General features: G+C 36.3%; 2 long non-coding RNA genes across 2 annotated transcripts; both read left to right on the top strand.

Moving 5' to 3' along the window:
- The first annotated feature begins 971 nt into the window (after nucleotides 1-971).
- LOC121420853 lies at nucleotides 972-6,353 on the top strand. Its single transcript, XR_005970856.1, has 3 exons — nucleotides 972-1,067; nucleotides 2,909-3,235; nucleotides 6,310-6,353. It is a non-coding gene; the product is annotated as an uncharacterized LOC121420853 (long non-coding RNA).
- Nucleotides 6,354-7,025: 672 nt separating this feature from the next.
- On the top strand, nucleotides 7,026-8,680 carry LOC121420864. The gene is made up of 2 exons (XR_005970858.1): nucleotides 7,026-7,067; nucleotides 8,579-8,680. It is a non-coding gene; the product is annotated as an uncharacterized LOC121420864 (long non-coding RNA).
- Nucleotides 8,681-16,481: the final 7,801 nt, after the last annotated feature.

The raw sequence follows: 16,481 nt of genomic DNA, 5'->3' as shown, positions 1-16,481 counted from the left end.
ATAGTTGGGTAACAAACACAGTGTTACCACAGTGTGTTCACATAGTTGACTATGTGTAAACTATGTGGTCACAGTGTGAGACTTCAGATCACATAGTTAATCACATAATTGCCCACATAGTTGGGTAACAAACACAGTGTTACCACAGTGTGTTCACATAGTTGACTATGTGTAAACTATGTGGACACAGTGCTAGACTTCAGATCACATAGTTAATCACATAATTGCCCACATAGTTGGGTAACAAACACAGTGTTACCACAGTGTGTTCACATAGTTGACTATGTGTAAACTATGTGGACACAGTGTTAGACTTCAGATCACATAGTTAATCATAATTGTCCACATAGTTGGGCAACACTGTGAGTGTTGCCACAGTGTGTTCACATAGTTGACTATGTGTAAACTATGTGGTCACAGTGTGAGACTCAGATCACATAGTTAATCACATAATTGCCCACATAGTTGGGTAACAAACACAATGTTACCACAGTGTGTTCACATAGTTGACTATGTGTAAACTATGTGGTCACAGTGTGAGACTCAGATCACATAGTTAATCACAAATTTTGCTCACATAGTTGGGTAACAAACACAGTGTTACCACAGTGTGTTCACATAGTTGACTAAACTATGTGGTCACAGTGTTAGACTTCAGATCACATTGTTAATCACATAATTGCCCACATAGTTGGGTAACAAACACAGTGTTACCACAGTAAGTTCTTCAATCATACCCGAGAAAAATTTAACAAGCAAGAACAAGGGTCTTCAAGCTCGCGCAGGGCGGGGGGGGGGCAGGGAGGAGTACTAAACTTGAAAAATTGTTTGATGCACTATTCCCAATACAATCTCCATTTAGTTTTTAATTTACACTGAAATTTTGCCGGTAATTTTGATATTTGATGATTTTTTTATTTTCTTTTAAGATCATCATCGCAATGGATAAACTATCAGTAAAGGCTATAACGTTAATAGAGTTATAGATCTATACTAAATATCCGGAACTCTTCGGTAAATCTCGGCCTCGGAAATCTATTTTCGGCGAGGCATGCTAGCGCGCTAGTGTAATACTGGGGCCTGTTGCATGACGAGATGAGCGATACGTAGGAACGTCCTAGGACCATTCTTCCGAGATAGGAAGATTGGCGACAAATCAGCGCTTTCCGTTTCACGAAGGCAATTTTGTCTTCCAAGTTCGCGACATCGTTTTATATCGATAGTATCGGAAAAATATTTAGTCTTCATCGTCACCTGAACCTTTTATTTAGGAATGACGAGTTTTCTTAAAATCATTTATTTCAATAAAAAGAGATCAAATGATGTTTTATTTATTACTGATTGTAGAATTGATGTATGGAGCTTACTTTATGAGGTAAAAAGAGAAAAAAAATTAAAGATTCACAACATAACTGAATAAAATCGAAATTTTCATTATTTCCCTTATTTAGAACACGGTGTCCTTTTAAAGACACCTTTCATTGATATTTCAACGAAAGAGACCCTTGCCCGATATAAAAATTGATTTAACTTAGTAATTTAGATTTTAGTAGTTCAGTATTCTATATTTTATAGAATACTTATATATGATGACAATTTTGCAAATTATGCGTTAATATGTTATTTGTTGAGGTAAAAATAGGGTTTGAATGGTGTAAACAAAATCAACAGTGTCTGATTGTATGAGACTAAAAAGGAAAATATGAGAGGCTGCGTGTGAAATATGTAATTTATTTATTTTATTTGTTAGATATAACGCAAGAAATACAAATGTGAGTGTTTAGAGTATGGTATAAACATACCTCAGTTGCATGATGAGTATCCGAAGACAAGGAAAATATGAACATTGCTTCAAACATGGCCAAGTAAATAAAGCAGTGCTATGCAATAATAATTAAAACCTAGAAAAAGCTGTGTAATCCGCAATGGAAAAAAATACCGTTAACCGGAAATAATGCTAAAAATTACAACGATCATAAACGTTGGTCATATTTAAAGTTGATCACTGAATCAATGGAAATTTATATAAGAATATAAGGTTTAAGAATATACAAAATATATATAACGTGATTCTTTTGGGGCCTACCCTGCGATTTGAAATGCGCCTCTTCGTATGGACTTTTCATAATCTTTTCTTTGTGAACTTATCTTCATTTATATGATTGTGATGGATTCGTAAGCTATGGGCATAATCTGTATCTTAAATTCAATTAGCTATTTCTGCAAATCTTTGTTTTGTTACATCTCAAGTTATCCCAAATCCATTCAAGAATTGATTTATCAAGCTCATCAAAAATAATAATTATAATGAAAATGAATAAAAACAAATGATTTAGCATGTTTAACATCTTAGTTTTACTTACATAATTACGTTTTAAGAAATTTGTTTTCATGTTGTTTATTAATCTATATTGAGAAAGCATAAGGAGTCAGAGAGGGAGTGCAGCCCATTTCATAGTTCAAGTTTATTTATTTTTTTAATCGAAAAGGGGTGGGGATGGACGTATAGGGAGAATAAAAGAAAACATATTTTGAAAATATTTGGGCTTACATTACCCTCAGAGAAGTTAAAATGACTTCCGTTTTGGTCGTCTTGTCGACCTGAAAAGTGATGACAACTAGCCCCCATGTAACAAAATAACTTGGCGCCATCCCAGATAAAACGCATCAACCCCCTAAAAAATATGTTTAAAGGTGATATGTCAGTGTGGCTTGCCGTAACCGCATTTTCTCTCATTGCCGACGGTGGCGGGCGGTGTGCAAAGAAGATAATGCCTACGTAGGACATGTCTGGAGGTGTCTTTCCAAGGACCATTCTTCGTATCGCCCAAATCGGCTTTGTGAAACAGTTGAGCGATATCTCGTTCTTACGTAGAACGGTTCTACGAAAGACCATTTCATGCAACAGGCCCATGTGCGTTTCAAATTCACTCGCTAAAGCTCACCGACGCCCGTTACAGTTTATCGCTTCATCCAATATTTACGCCCGTTAGAATCTGATCTTACTGCACTTTGTCTTAATCTTCTTGAATTGATAAGGATATCAACCATGTGCGTCTTAGTACACTGGGTGGAAACAAGGAACTGTTACTTCTAGCGATTTTGTAAGAAACAAAAAGATGTCGGTCAACTCGGTGGACCCGAAGTTTGAGGGCCTGGTGGAGTCCGGAACCCCGCAGAGAAACGGCCGAAACATTGGCTGGGATGTGGAAGGCCAAGGTGTTAGTGGCCAGTGGTAAATATACATTATTATATCCTGATTTGTACCTAATATGTAATTATTTATGCTCTCCCTTTGTCCAGGGGTAATTGCCGAAGACCGTATGTATATAGAATTATAGATCTACAAATGTATAGGCTATGTGGTGCTCGACTAGCCTGGAGGCGTCTGAAACTGAAAGTCATGATTTAATTTAACCCAGGCATGCCAGGGAACTCCCGCCCGCTACGCGGGCGGGAGTTTCCTGGCCTGGGTTACTATGAATTTAGCTCTAGGCCTACATATTAATCTCTACGTAGTCGTAGGGTTACTCCCACTGACGCCTGGGATCATGAGCTATATTCACCCACGTACTGGTACAAAACCTGAAACTTTCGCCCCGAGATTTCTACTTTCCCTCTAAATCTAGCCCTAAAACATGTAGGCCTACCTGGCATGGGGTTCAACTTATTTTCCAAGTGAAGTAGATTACGGGTGTAACATTTCTGCGATATTGATTTCATTTTTAAAGAAGAATTCATAAAAAAACGAATCGCGCGATTTGCGTGCTGTCGCCAAGCGAAAGACAACGAAATCAAGATGGCGACATAAACACGGCCGTAAGCTCTTTCCATCTTTTCTACTAGCCAGGAGGCTTCTAAAGAGTAAAAAATCATTTACTAATACTATACTAACGTAGTCTTGAGGAAGCAATGATGATGATTTTTTTTAGATATGTCATATACTTCTTCATCATTGACGTCTTGACACTCTCTCAATAGTGTCTTAAGCGAAGGACCAAAACAAAGATGGATTTCCCTAGAAAATCCATCTTTTTAAACCAAAATCACAAGAATTCTATTAATTCTATTCATTCTTACACCTTCTTACGCTAATGTGTAGGGAGGTGTTAATTATTATATAAAAATATAAAATTTAGAGATAGAAATTCGAGATGAAAATTCTTATTCAACAAATCTTAAAATTTATTTCGTGATCATAAATAATTTATATATATTAATATGAATTATTTATAATGAAAATATAAATTTTTTGGGTTAGTTAATGATTTGTTAAATAAGAATTTTCATCTCTAAATTGTTAAGACGGGATTGCTTTCCGGAAGTACGTCATACATAAGCGTTTCAAGGGTCGACGCTATTGTATTCCATTGTTTACATGTGGAACGGGGGTCTACGCGGCATCAGTTAGGTAAGAAATCTTCATTTTTTTATATTTTTTATAATAATATTTAAAACCTTCCTACGCATTAGGCGTAGGAAGATGTAAGAATGAATAGAATTCTTGTGATTTTGGTTTAAAAAGATGGATTTTCTAGGGAAATCCATCTTTGTTTTGGTCCTTCGCTTAAGACACTATGGAGAGAGTGTCAAGACGTCAATGATGAAGAAGTATATGACATATCTAAAAAAAAATCATCATCATTGCGTCCTCAAGACTAATACTAACGTATCTTATGGTGTGTTTATGCTTCCATTGCGAGGACAGAATCAGCGATTTCAAACGTCGATTCAAAACGCCGATCGTAAACGTGGTTCTGGGTGTGCTGTTTATGCTTAACTTTTCAGAGCATATCATGATCTCCAGCTGGCTTCGCATCGTAAAGCGAGGTCAAATTGGGCGCGCCTTTTTTCAAAAGTTTTTTTTTCCGATTGTTGTTTTTACGTAGAGATAACAAGGAGCAATACGACTGTATTTGCCCGCGGATTTTCATCTCACCGGAAGCATGTACCAAATGACGTCATTTAAACACGTCTATGATCGTGGTTCTGTTTATACTTCCCCAGAAAGCCTGATTCTGGTCAAACGACGTTTACAAACGCACCTTTTTGTGAGTTTACGATCGGCGTTTTGAAACGGCGTTTAAATGAAAGTAAGCATGGACGCAACCGTGTTTTGGACTAATCACGTTTGGAAACGCTGATTCTGGCCTGAAAAGTGGAAGCATAAACACGGCCTTACTCTCACCTAGCCAGGAGGCTTCTAGTTCTAGAGAGTAGAAATCAGTTACTAACGTAAGGTTACTCTCATCCGAAGCCAGGTCTTCCTTCTCATTGACCCACACGACGGAAGCCAAAACCTGAAACTTTCACCCCAAGATTTCTGCTTTCCTTAATAGAAAAGATCTAGGCCTAAATCATGTACATTGAAAAAACTTCATTTCCGACATTTCTACGCTCTCGTTATTTTTGAACAAGAATTCATCAAAAAAAATGAGAGAAATATTGTGAAAAGACGGAAGAGACTTGCCCGATGTTTACGCCGCCATCTTACTTCCTATTGTTCTTCGCCAACGTTACCCGACGCACGCGTCTATGAGAAGGAAGACCTGGCTTCGTATGAGAGTAACCTTACGTTAGTAAATGATTTTTACTCTCTAGAAGCCGCCTGGCTACTCTCACCCACGTTACGCGACTCAAGCGTCCGTATCGTGGGTGAAGAACAATAGAAAACAAGATGGTGGTGTAAACATCGGGCAAGTCTCTTTTTTTTCATGACAATTTTTCATTTTTTTAATGAATTCTTGTCTAAAAATAAAATCCATAGCATAGAATGTCGGAAATGAAGTTGTATCCCAGGTACATGATTTAGGGCTAGATCTTTTAGAGAGAAAGTAGAAATCTCGGGGGCAAAAGTTTCAGGTTTTGGCTGCCTACATGCACATGTATACAATACGTGTAGAAGCCCTGGCTTCGTATGAGAGTAAGTTACGTTAGTAAATGATTTTTACTCTCTAGAAGCCTGGCTAGACTGGATTAGCATTACATCGGCTAATTAACAAATTTGGGGACAAATTTAATGATGTGAAAGATTCTTACTAGTTTTTAAATAATAATTATCTTATTTAGATCTACTGAAAAATATGTCTACAACTCAAAATAGTTTGTGTGTACAGAATTCAGATATAAATTATTTACGTCTATAGCTAAAAAAACTGGTGTCTGAATTCTGATTTGATAACTTGTCTATACTCTGTAGTAATAATTCTAATAATGCTAAAACCCCATTTTTACAATGCATTTCATAAATGGCTCTTTGAAATTACTCTGATTATTTATGTCTGTCCTTAATGTGCCTGTCCCTTACAGAAAAAAAAGCTGATGTACTAAAGAAAGAGAAGGAGTTCCTAAACACCGCAACCAGAGTAGATGAGGCTATGGATGAGTCTGATGCCACAGATGAGGACATGGAGGATGAGGCTTCAACCTCAAAAAAAGATGTGAGAAAGAGGGTACGTTGAAACTTTACATTCAACTTAAATTTTTAAGACGTGCATGGATCAGGAAATTTTGAAGCATACTAGCCAGGAAATTTAGTCCAAAGTGATAAGTGTTTACCTGAAGCAGGCCAGACTTTATTCTGTGATTTGCAAAAAAAAAAAAGACTTATACATAACTTGATATCGCTGCCAGTGGTGATTCAAAAAATTGCTCTTAAATTTCTACTTGAAAAAAAATTGATGGAATTGGAAAGTATTGGTGGTACTACTTCAATAAAAGAAAATTCATTAGAAAAACTAAAAATAATGATACACTTATGAATTTTGTCTGGATTCCTAGTCTAGATACAGAATTGCATTGGATTTGCACATGACCGCGTACCCAGGTGTCGCAAATTTGAACTCAGAAGATATGCGAGACTTAAAAAATCGTAGCTGGATGGTCTTGAAAAATGTTGAGCGGGGGAGGGGGGGCTACATTAAATTTTAATTTTAAAAATTCTAAACATATTCCATATCTGTTCATATTTTATTTCCATTTTTGGTTGCAGGTTGGGAAAGCTGACAGATCTGCTATGGCAGAGCTTCTAAAGAAGAAAAAGACTGAAGACCAGCGGAACCATAAAGGTCAGTTTAAAAGTTTATTATTTACGGCAAGATTCTGTGGCCAATTAAATGAAAAATCATGACCAGAAAACAAAATTCTCATATGTCCAGAAAGAGTATCTTCTCCAGAGCATTGCATTCATGCTTTTGGTGCAAATAGAATTTTACATCACAACAAAGAATACCTCTTAATTATCGAAGTTAAACATATACCACATAAAAATTGTATCTGAAATTATGATGGAGTAGATGCTCTTTCAGGACATACATCTATATGAGATGAGAGTTATGTTTTCCGGACATGCTTTTTCATTAAATTGGTGATTTTTTTAAATGTTAAAGTTTTTTTCTGACTCTCTTGATATATCATTGTAGGATATTGGCACTCTAAATGGATGAATTTCCATTGCTAGCCCTGGCATATCAACATTCACAAATAACACTGTGTCTCACACACAGATTTGCGTTATGGTAAATTCTAGTAGAAGGGGCTATGAAATGATGTGTCTGAGGATATATCCACCGCAAAAATAAAAAAATCACTTTAATTTTTGAAAAAATTGCATTTTGGCCAATTCATATCGTCTGTGATGTCATAAAATCATATTCTAAAAAATCTCTGTTCTTTAATGATATTTATCAAACCTTCACTGATATATTTCTCAATTTTTTTTGTTTCTTATTACAACAATTATTCATCAGGGTGAACTTCCCTTTGATAGCTTTTACATTTTCTTGTGTATTTTGCCAAGAATGATTGTCTCTGCGTGAATCTACAAATGAATTCAGAATATCACAATTACTGTAAATAGGAAGATGCTCTGTAATTTCTCATATTACCAAGCTTGTCAATAATTTCAAGGCGGAGGGTTAGGGTAAATCTCCCTGAAAGAGAAACTACATGTACTAGAATAGCACAGTGTCTCTCCAAATGGTAATCTACGGTGAAAATAAGTTTTTGATGTGGAAACAAAAACAAACTAACAGAAAACGGAGGAAAAGGACACCGACTTTGATTTGAATCTACGTAACCATAGAAAACATTTTAATGTTTTAAGTAAGTGATTGATCTTCACAAATGTCTTGTCATTTTACATTTTACAATGATGCTGCCTGTCACCGGTACAATTTCTTCCAGAGCGGCGGACCAAAAAAATTAGAAATTCACAGAGTCAAAGGCTTAGACAATCAACCAGTTTAAGAACTTAATTTCCTTTTAGTCACTTCCTTGTCATTTCATAAGATATTTTCAATCAAGTAGGACTATAGAAATAAGATTACCGAGCCTGAAATCTTGATTTTCTTGCTTTAACTTATCCGCCCCTAATATTATAATCCTGTTTCATGGGTATGCATGGTTTTTTTGTTGTGTTTGTGACTCTTAGATACTCCACTGCAGCTGAGTAACCAACAGTCACAAACAGACGGAACTTGACTTGGCTTAAATTAATATTTATATATGATGTAGAGTCTTTGATAAAAGTTTGAGACTTTGAGCCAGTTTTTGTGTCCTTTCATTTTCTTATATTCAGCACACACAACAAGCATGACAACAATTTCCCTGCACTTCCACGGACCAAGTACGTGCACGCATGGGCCAGAAGCTGAAAGATGTCCGTGCATCTCGAAGACGTGCAGAAAAGCAGGTTTAAGTGTGATACCTTTTTTTTGTTTGGAAATAAGCCTTAATATTGCCTCATACGAGTCATTAAAAAACCCATTTTATTCTGATCATGGGTATATATTACACGAAAATGTCTTTCATGTATTATGACATGTCTGCTAATACAGCCAACTCAGGTTTATATAGTGTGTGCTTTCAAAATTTATCATGACATGCCAACTCCTGCTTTATCACCTTGTGATATTCATCAAACTCAGATTGATATATTTTTTATATTTATACTATGACAAATCATTTTCTTGCCATGTGCCTTCCGTTTGATACTGTTTCCAAGTTCCAACTAATACAAAGGAATACTTATATGCAGCTATATGGACGCTAGTATATGCACTTCATGCAAGAGATTTGTGGACATTTTTTGGCTCTTGTTCATATTTTTCTGATATTTGTATATAGGTGTGAAAAGGCAAAATATATGCAAAGTGTTCTTATTTTTGAAAAATAAATGTTGGTTACTTGTTCCTGTTTCGAAATTTCACAACTCTCTGTGATGGTAGGGATTTGCTTTACTACATGTATAGGCGTTGCTTTTCCGACTACGGCGGCGTCGTCGTCAACATTGAAATCTTAACCAAGGTTAAGTTTTTGAAATGTCATAACTTAGGAGTTAGGAAGTATATGGACCTAGTTCATGAAACTTGGACATAAGTGTAACGAAGTATCACTGATCATCTTGCATGAGTGTCCAGGTTGAATGATCAAGTTCATTTAGGGTCTAAGTTTTTTTTATGTCATAACTTTAAAAATATAAGGACCTATTTTATGAAACTTGTACAAAGTTAAATTGCTGATAATCTTACATTAGTGTCAGCCTGTCAGGTCACATGATCAAAGTCAAAGGTCACAGCACTGAAACCTGAACTGTTAATTTTTTTAACTGTCATCATCATGATCCTATTTCATGAACTTGAACATAAGGGTAATCAAGTACCACTGACAATGAGTTTCAGGTCACATTGTCAAGGCCAATGATCATTTATGGTCAATAAAATTTGACCATGTTTGGTTATCAAATTGAAATCTTTAACCAAAGTTTTTGAGATGTCATCTTAACTTTGGAATTTTATAGACCTAGTTTAGGAAAATTGGACATGAGTATTTAAAGCCTGTGTATAGCTTTGGTAAAGGGTCAATAATGTGATTGATAATCGAATATCATCTAATATGACAGTCTTACTGAAGCGTAGAGACCGTTAGATATTTTTCCAACTGCACTTCTCTGAGAAATTTCAAATATTCAAATCTTGGATATATAGCGCCCTCTCTCGGCGATGCTTGTTTTAAATTTAAAAAATGGGCATTCAAGCGCTTATTTTATAAATTTAGTGATGAGATATCCAAAAGTTACAGACAAAGAACATATCTTGAAAGTTTAAGCCCATTCCATGATTTGGAATAGGATTTAATTGAAATACATAAACGCACAGATATTTTAATTTGATCGGGTGACCCGATTTAGTTAAATTTCCATGTAAAATTGCAAAATTTATCCTGTTAAAACACATTTTCATTTCATATCCTCCACATCATAACTGTTATAGGGCATATCCATTCATATTAGCTAGCAATGAATTGGAATAGTGATAGGTGCATTTTGGTGGATTTACCAAAACTATACACAAGCTTTAAGTTTCACTTATCATCTTGCATGAGTTTTAGGTCACATGATTAAGGTCAAAGGTCACTTAGGGTCAATGAACTGTGACCATGCTCGAGATATTTTTTTTAAATGTCATAACTTTGAAAGATTATGGATCTGGTTCATGAAACTTGGATATAAGGGTAATCAAGTATCATTGATAGTCTTGCACTAGTTTTTAGTCAAATGATTAAGGTCAAATGTCATTTAACTTTGACTATGTTGGGAGTAATTTTAGAAATGTCTTCATAACTTTGAAAGTAAACTTGAATATTAGGGTTATCAAGTATCACTGTTTTTATTCAAAGTCAGCATTGTTGCTATATTGAATTGCGTGACGCAGGCGAGACTGTCAGAGGCGTTCCACTTGTTTTTTTTTTTCAAGTAACCTTTTCTTTTAAGGTTAAACAGGTTATTTTAGTTCGGTGTTTTCATCACTTGTAACCTTGCAAATCTTGTTTCGAATGAAGATACTTGCATTTGAATGAAAGAACAACCTCAAAGATAAATTTGTCAGAATATAGACTCATAAATGTTAGATACCTTAAAGGGGTACATATCAAAATAAATATAGTAAAATCCACCGAGCAAAAACGCTGAAAAATCTGACAGCAAATAGTGAAGTTATAGAATTTCAAGCTTAGCAATATTTTGTGAAAATAGTCATATGCAAGTCATCATGAATGTGCAATAGGTTGACTAATGATGTCATGTCCCCACCTTCCTTTTTCTTATTTTATTTAATAAAATCATGATCATTTCATATTTTCCTACATGTGTACATGACATGTCACCCTTGTAACAAAATAAGTTGGCACAATGATTTTCTTACAAACTAAATCAGTTGTCAATCCAATTTTTGTAATTATATTTGGTGACAAAATTTGACTAAATATAAATTTTTTGAAATAAAATACAAAAGATTACGTGGGGATATCATCAGCTTGCTCATTGCATATTCATGAAGACATGCATAGCACTGTTTTGCCCTAGTAATGCAAAAGTTAAAAATGTAATGACTTTGTCATCCTTGTCAGATTTTTATGAAATTTTTAGTATTTTGTTTGTCTCATTTTACTTTATTTGTTAAAATTGTATTATGTCAGCCTGGAGTACCCGTTAATATGTTTACATTTAAGAAATATTTCATACCAGGCTTGTTTTCCCAAACAATTTCATTCCACAACGTATGTTTACTTGTGAAAATCGAGGAGAAAAATTCATGTTTGTATTCACTGTGCTGGTATTTATGACCCAGTTATTTTCATGTTGCTTTTATTTTATACTGTTTATTAAACTGAACGAAATGAATTTTTTCATTTTTTTATTTCTAATTATATTTTCTCGTGTCTTGTGGATTGCTCTCCCTACTCTTCAGATTGGGACCAAAGCACAATGTCTACCATGATACAACCACCCAAGTACCTACAGCCAGTGACAACAGACAAATTCTCAAATCAATTATGTTGTGATCAGGGAGAATGGAAATTTTTAGTGTTGATTTTTTTTTTCTTTTTTTACAACTGGGTATGCAAAATGATGAAAGATATATTCTAAAATTTGATTTGAATTGGTGACACTATTATTAGCTTCCACTCCTATTGAGATCAGCACTAATTGGCAATGATGGTATACTTTTGTGGTCAAGATTGCGGGACACTGTGCTTCGTTCCAGTTGGCCTGTGTTGCAGTGGTCTACATGGTATGTGCTGCATGGGTATGTAGTGGACTGCATGTGGTAAATGAGCTAGTGGCACATGCATACCACAGTTTGGTGGATTGTGTAGTCAATGTCCGTGTGGTGGACTGTGTGGTAGACATCACAGTAAGATGAGCACCATAGTGTGGGGGACTATGTGGTGTATGTCATAGTGTGGGGGAGTATGTGGTGTATGTCATAGTGTGGTGGACTCTGTGGTATATGTCATAGTGGGGTGGACTCTGTGGTATGTGTCATAGTGTGGTGGACTCTGTGGTATATGTCATAGTGTGGTGGACTATGTGGTATATGTCATAGTGTGGTGGACTATGTGGTATATGTCATAGTGTGGTGGACTATGTGGTGTATGTCATAGTGTGGTGGACTATGTGGTGCATGTCATAGTGTGGTGGACTCTGTGGTATATGTCATAGTGTGGTGGACTCTGTGGTATATGTCATAGTGTGGTGGACTATGTGGTTGATGTCATAGTGTGGTGGACTATGTGGTGTATGTCATAGTGTGGTGGACTATGTGGTGAATGCCACAGTGTAAAGGACTATGTGGTTATAAACGTGTGGTACACAGTGTGTTTAATATGTGTTTCGGACTATGTGGCGACTGTGTGGCAACACTGTGTTACACAGTGTTGTAAACACAGTGTTACCACACGTCCCAAAATAATATATTAAACACATGTGGTACACGCTGTGAACACACTGTGGTACACACTGTGTTACACACTGTGGTACACACTGTGTTACACCCTGTGGTACACACTGTGGTACACCCTGTGTTACACACTGTGGTACACACTGTGGTAACACTGTGTTTGTTCCATAAGGGTATGGAGGTCCATGCTTGCACTGATATCCTAAAATAACTACCTTTTCTATTATATTTGATTTATTCTAAGTTCATTGATACAAGCATACCAAAACAGGTCTTAGGTTTGGATAATGCGCTAATTAGACTTTCATTTAACAGATGTATCAGAATTTTGGTGATTTGACATTAAAAATCGCCCCCGATCATGACGATGGTTTTGTGGCAAATGGCTTTCAGAGCAATAGTTTTGCACCCCCCCCCCCCGATGATCGAGAGCAAGGTATATGGAGTGATTCTGTTATTTCTTAGCACTGTCCACTTAGCACCATTCATTTCAATTCACTTCTCCTCTTCGCTCATATTTGCTCTGAACTTGACCAACTCAATTTGTTAGCCAATATCTCCTTCAAAAAGCGGTCATGAGCATATCCTGAAACCGTTGACATTTGTGGACCGAATGGCGTCGTGAAATGCAAAAAAGGAGAAATCCTTATGGAAGAAACTATCTTTGGAGAGGCGGGGGAGGGGAGGGGTATAAATTGGGTCGCAAGTTTGTAAAAAAAAAAAGATGATTAAATTGATATACTTGGTTAAGCCAGGGATAACCACTACATGGTATATAACAGATAAAGAGGGAATATTTCGCGCCATGTGATGACAGTCATCACCCACGAAACATCCTTTTTATTATAATTATGACATTTTACCAACAAACGAGCGTATCTTTTTAACAACATTCTACTGTTTGCCCATTCATTGCCAATCGAATCCAAGTAATTTAATGTCTTCTCCATCCTGTAATATTTACATTGCTATCATCATGATCATGGCTACCAGGACACTTGACCCATCTTCTTATTCCACTGACCATCTTGACACCCTCCTTGGGAAATCACTCTTCCAGGGGCGTTTGCCCACCCAGCTGATATGTATGGTTAAAGTGTGATAGAATTGATGACAGGGAACAAATTTGGCGGCGCCGGGACACACAATGCTACTTGAAAAATGTCCAGGAAATGAGTATTTGCCGATACTTAAAGAAGGACGACCAACGTCATGTCCCGTTATCATCGGGGCGATGGAGTTGGTTGGCTGGTCAGGGAGAAGAGAAGTTGCAAAGAGATGGATTGAGGATGGTACGAAATGGACAAGGGTGAAATGAGGAGTGAAAATGAATCTTCTAAGTACATCAAGGGGTAGAGAGTGCGGTGTTTATACCAAGCAAACATGTAGAGATGGAGAGAGAGAGAGAGAGGGGGGAAAGGGTGACCTGTTGTGCTATGACTTATTGTTTTATTGATAAAATTTTTTCGGTACATTATTATTATTATTGTCATTAAAAGGTCATATTTATTCAGGGTAGCCTCATCAGTGGCGTACACTGTTCTCCCAGAGAGGCCCAGCTACATTCAAACACATACAAAAGAAAAAAAGGACAACAAAATTAGAACGGTACAAATAGAATATGCTGATATGACGCCACGCATGCCCAAGGAAGCGGCCAGATTTTTGATTTTCGTGAAAAAAAATACAATGAATGCGAGTTTACAGTAGCACCCCCTTTTCGTTATAACCCGATGTATGTATAAGCTGGTAATTTTATTATGATGAAGGGCACTGAACATTGGTGATAAATGTATGTGAACAACGTGAATATCCGTTTCTAATATTTGTTTCACTCATAAACAGGAGTTTGCAATGTGGCGGTGTTGCAGCACAAACTTTTTGTTTAACTCTTCATGCGTTCACCTGTATAAACCCCCTGTGTGTTGCATTATTTTAGCAGTGATCCCCTCTTAGAGTGCCATAACTTTTTATCAGATCATTTTGAAAGACAATGTTGTGTAGCAAAGTGTTTCCTGGGCTTTCTTATCATATATAAATTTATTGGATAAATTATGGAAAATGTATAGTAAATTACATTTTTCAATAAATAAACCGATGAACAAATAGAACAGAAAGACTAGAAGAGAGAGAGAGAGAGAGAGAGAGGGTGGGGGGGGGGATGATTACATACCATCCCCGCAGAGTCAGGATAGTAGATCCAACATGAGCCTCAACATAATTACTAACTACATACAAAAATATGACACATCGAGAAGGAATGAATAAATAGGCATTAAATAAATCCCGTGGTAGTGATGATGTCTATAACTCTAAATATGGGAAAGAAATCATGTCTTGACAGAGAAACACAATTTACATCCGCATTTCCCATATAGTAATCCTTGCGAATAAGTAGTGCTTAACTATATCATCCTCAACATGAGATAAGGTCGGGGCTATTTTTATTCTCAGCATTCCATAATTTTCACCATAATGTCAATTAATTTCAGTATGAGAACAGATGAGCCCAGGAAATTGGTTGACGTCGAAGTATGGCGTGTGGGCAGAATTTCTCATCAAGATGGAAGCAAAAAACAAAGTATTTCAAAGATCCGCAAAGTATATTCCTTTCTATGTAATATCGGATGCCGTGTTATCTTTATTCCGTGTATAAATAAAACCCAACTAATTGTTTTAATGGTTGCAAATTAAAAATTAAAATGACGAAGATAATTCGGGGAGGCCAGGGGGGGGGGCTGTTAGACCCATTTTCATATGAAATGACCCTGTCGAAAAATATTGATGAATAAATAAATAAAACAGGCAAATGAAATAAATAGGCCTATATTTTGAAATTTTCAGGGGGGGGGGGACATTCCGCCACCCCCCATCCCGAGGTCCGCGCCTAAGGGTTTTACATTTTGTTCATACATAACAAGTTAAGGCTTAATTTTCAGAATATCATCGAGGATCTAGATCTGGTACAGTTACATAAACTGAACTTTGTGAAATCTTGAAATCTACGCTGAAAAATGTTCACACTGAAGATCACCAACACAGATAGGCACACGTGGGACAGTGTATTAATATTGCTGGAATAAAGACCCGACGGAAGTGACCGAATCCGCGCTGATTTTGCTTATTTCTCAGCAATTACACAATTTCTTCCAGAATCCTTTTTATTCATACAAACAGACACTTGGGTGGTCATTATATTAAATTCTGTCAAGTCATTTTGAAATCGTTACCAAAAGTGGAATTAATCTTTAATGTACAGTGTATTTACATTGGTGAAGCATTGTGATTATCACTTGTATAGACGTCAGTGGTGTGTTCATGTGAGTCATATGAATGTTAAGTCCACTGAATATTTAAACATTGTCGCACAGAATATAGATATTTATTCATTTCATAGACATCTCATAAGTATAAACATGCTAAAGGCTTTCGTTTATTTATTTATTTAATTTCTAGACGCACTGTTTACATGGTATATTATAGGTGTTTTTATGTCACCGTAGCAAGTTCAATAAACACCCACGTTCACACGTTATATATCAAAATAGAAAGAAGGAAAACGTAAGACCCTGCAGTGCGGAGGAGCTCCTTGAGCATTTTGCATTTTCTAAATTTAAACAAACAGATCAATACAACGCCACTGGGATGAATGACGTCACATCAATAGACCCGTAACGGCGGCGGCAGTAAACGAAATCTTCGACTTCAAGTACAATAAAACTTTCACAGGAGCACTTTCTA

Source organism: Lytechinus variegatus, chromosome 8 (assembly GCF_018143015.1).
Source record: "Lytechinus variegatus isolate NC3 chromosome 8, Lvar_3.0, whole genome shotgun sequence".
Taxonomy (NCBI): Eukaryota; Metazoa; Echinodermata; class Echinoidea; order Temnopleuroida; family Toxopneustidae; genus Lytechinus; species Lytechinus variegatus.
This window is presented reverse-complemented; position numbering and strand designations above follow the sequence as displayed.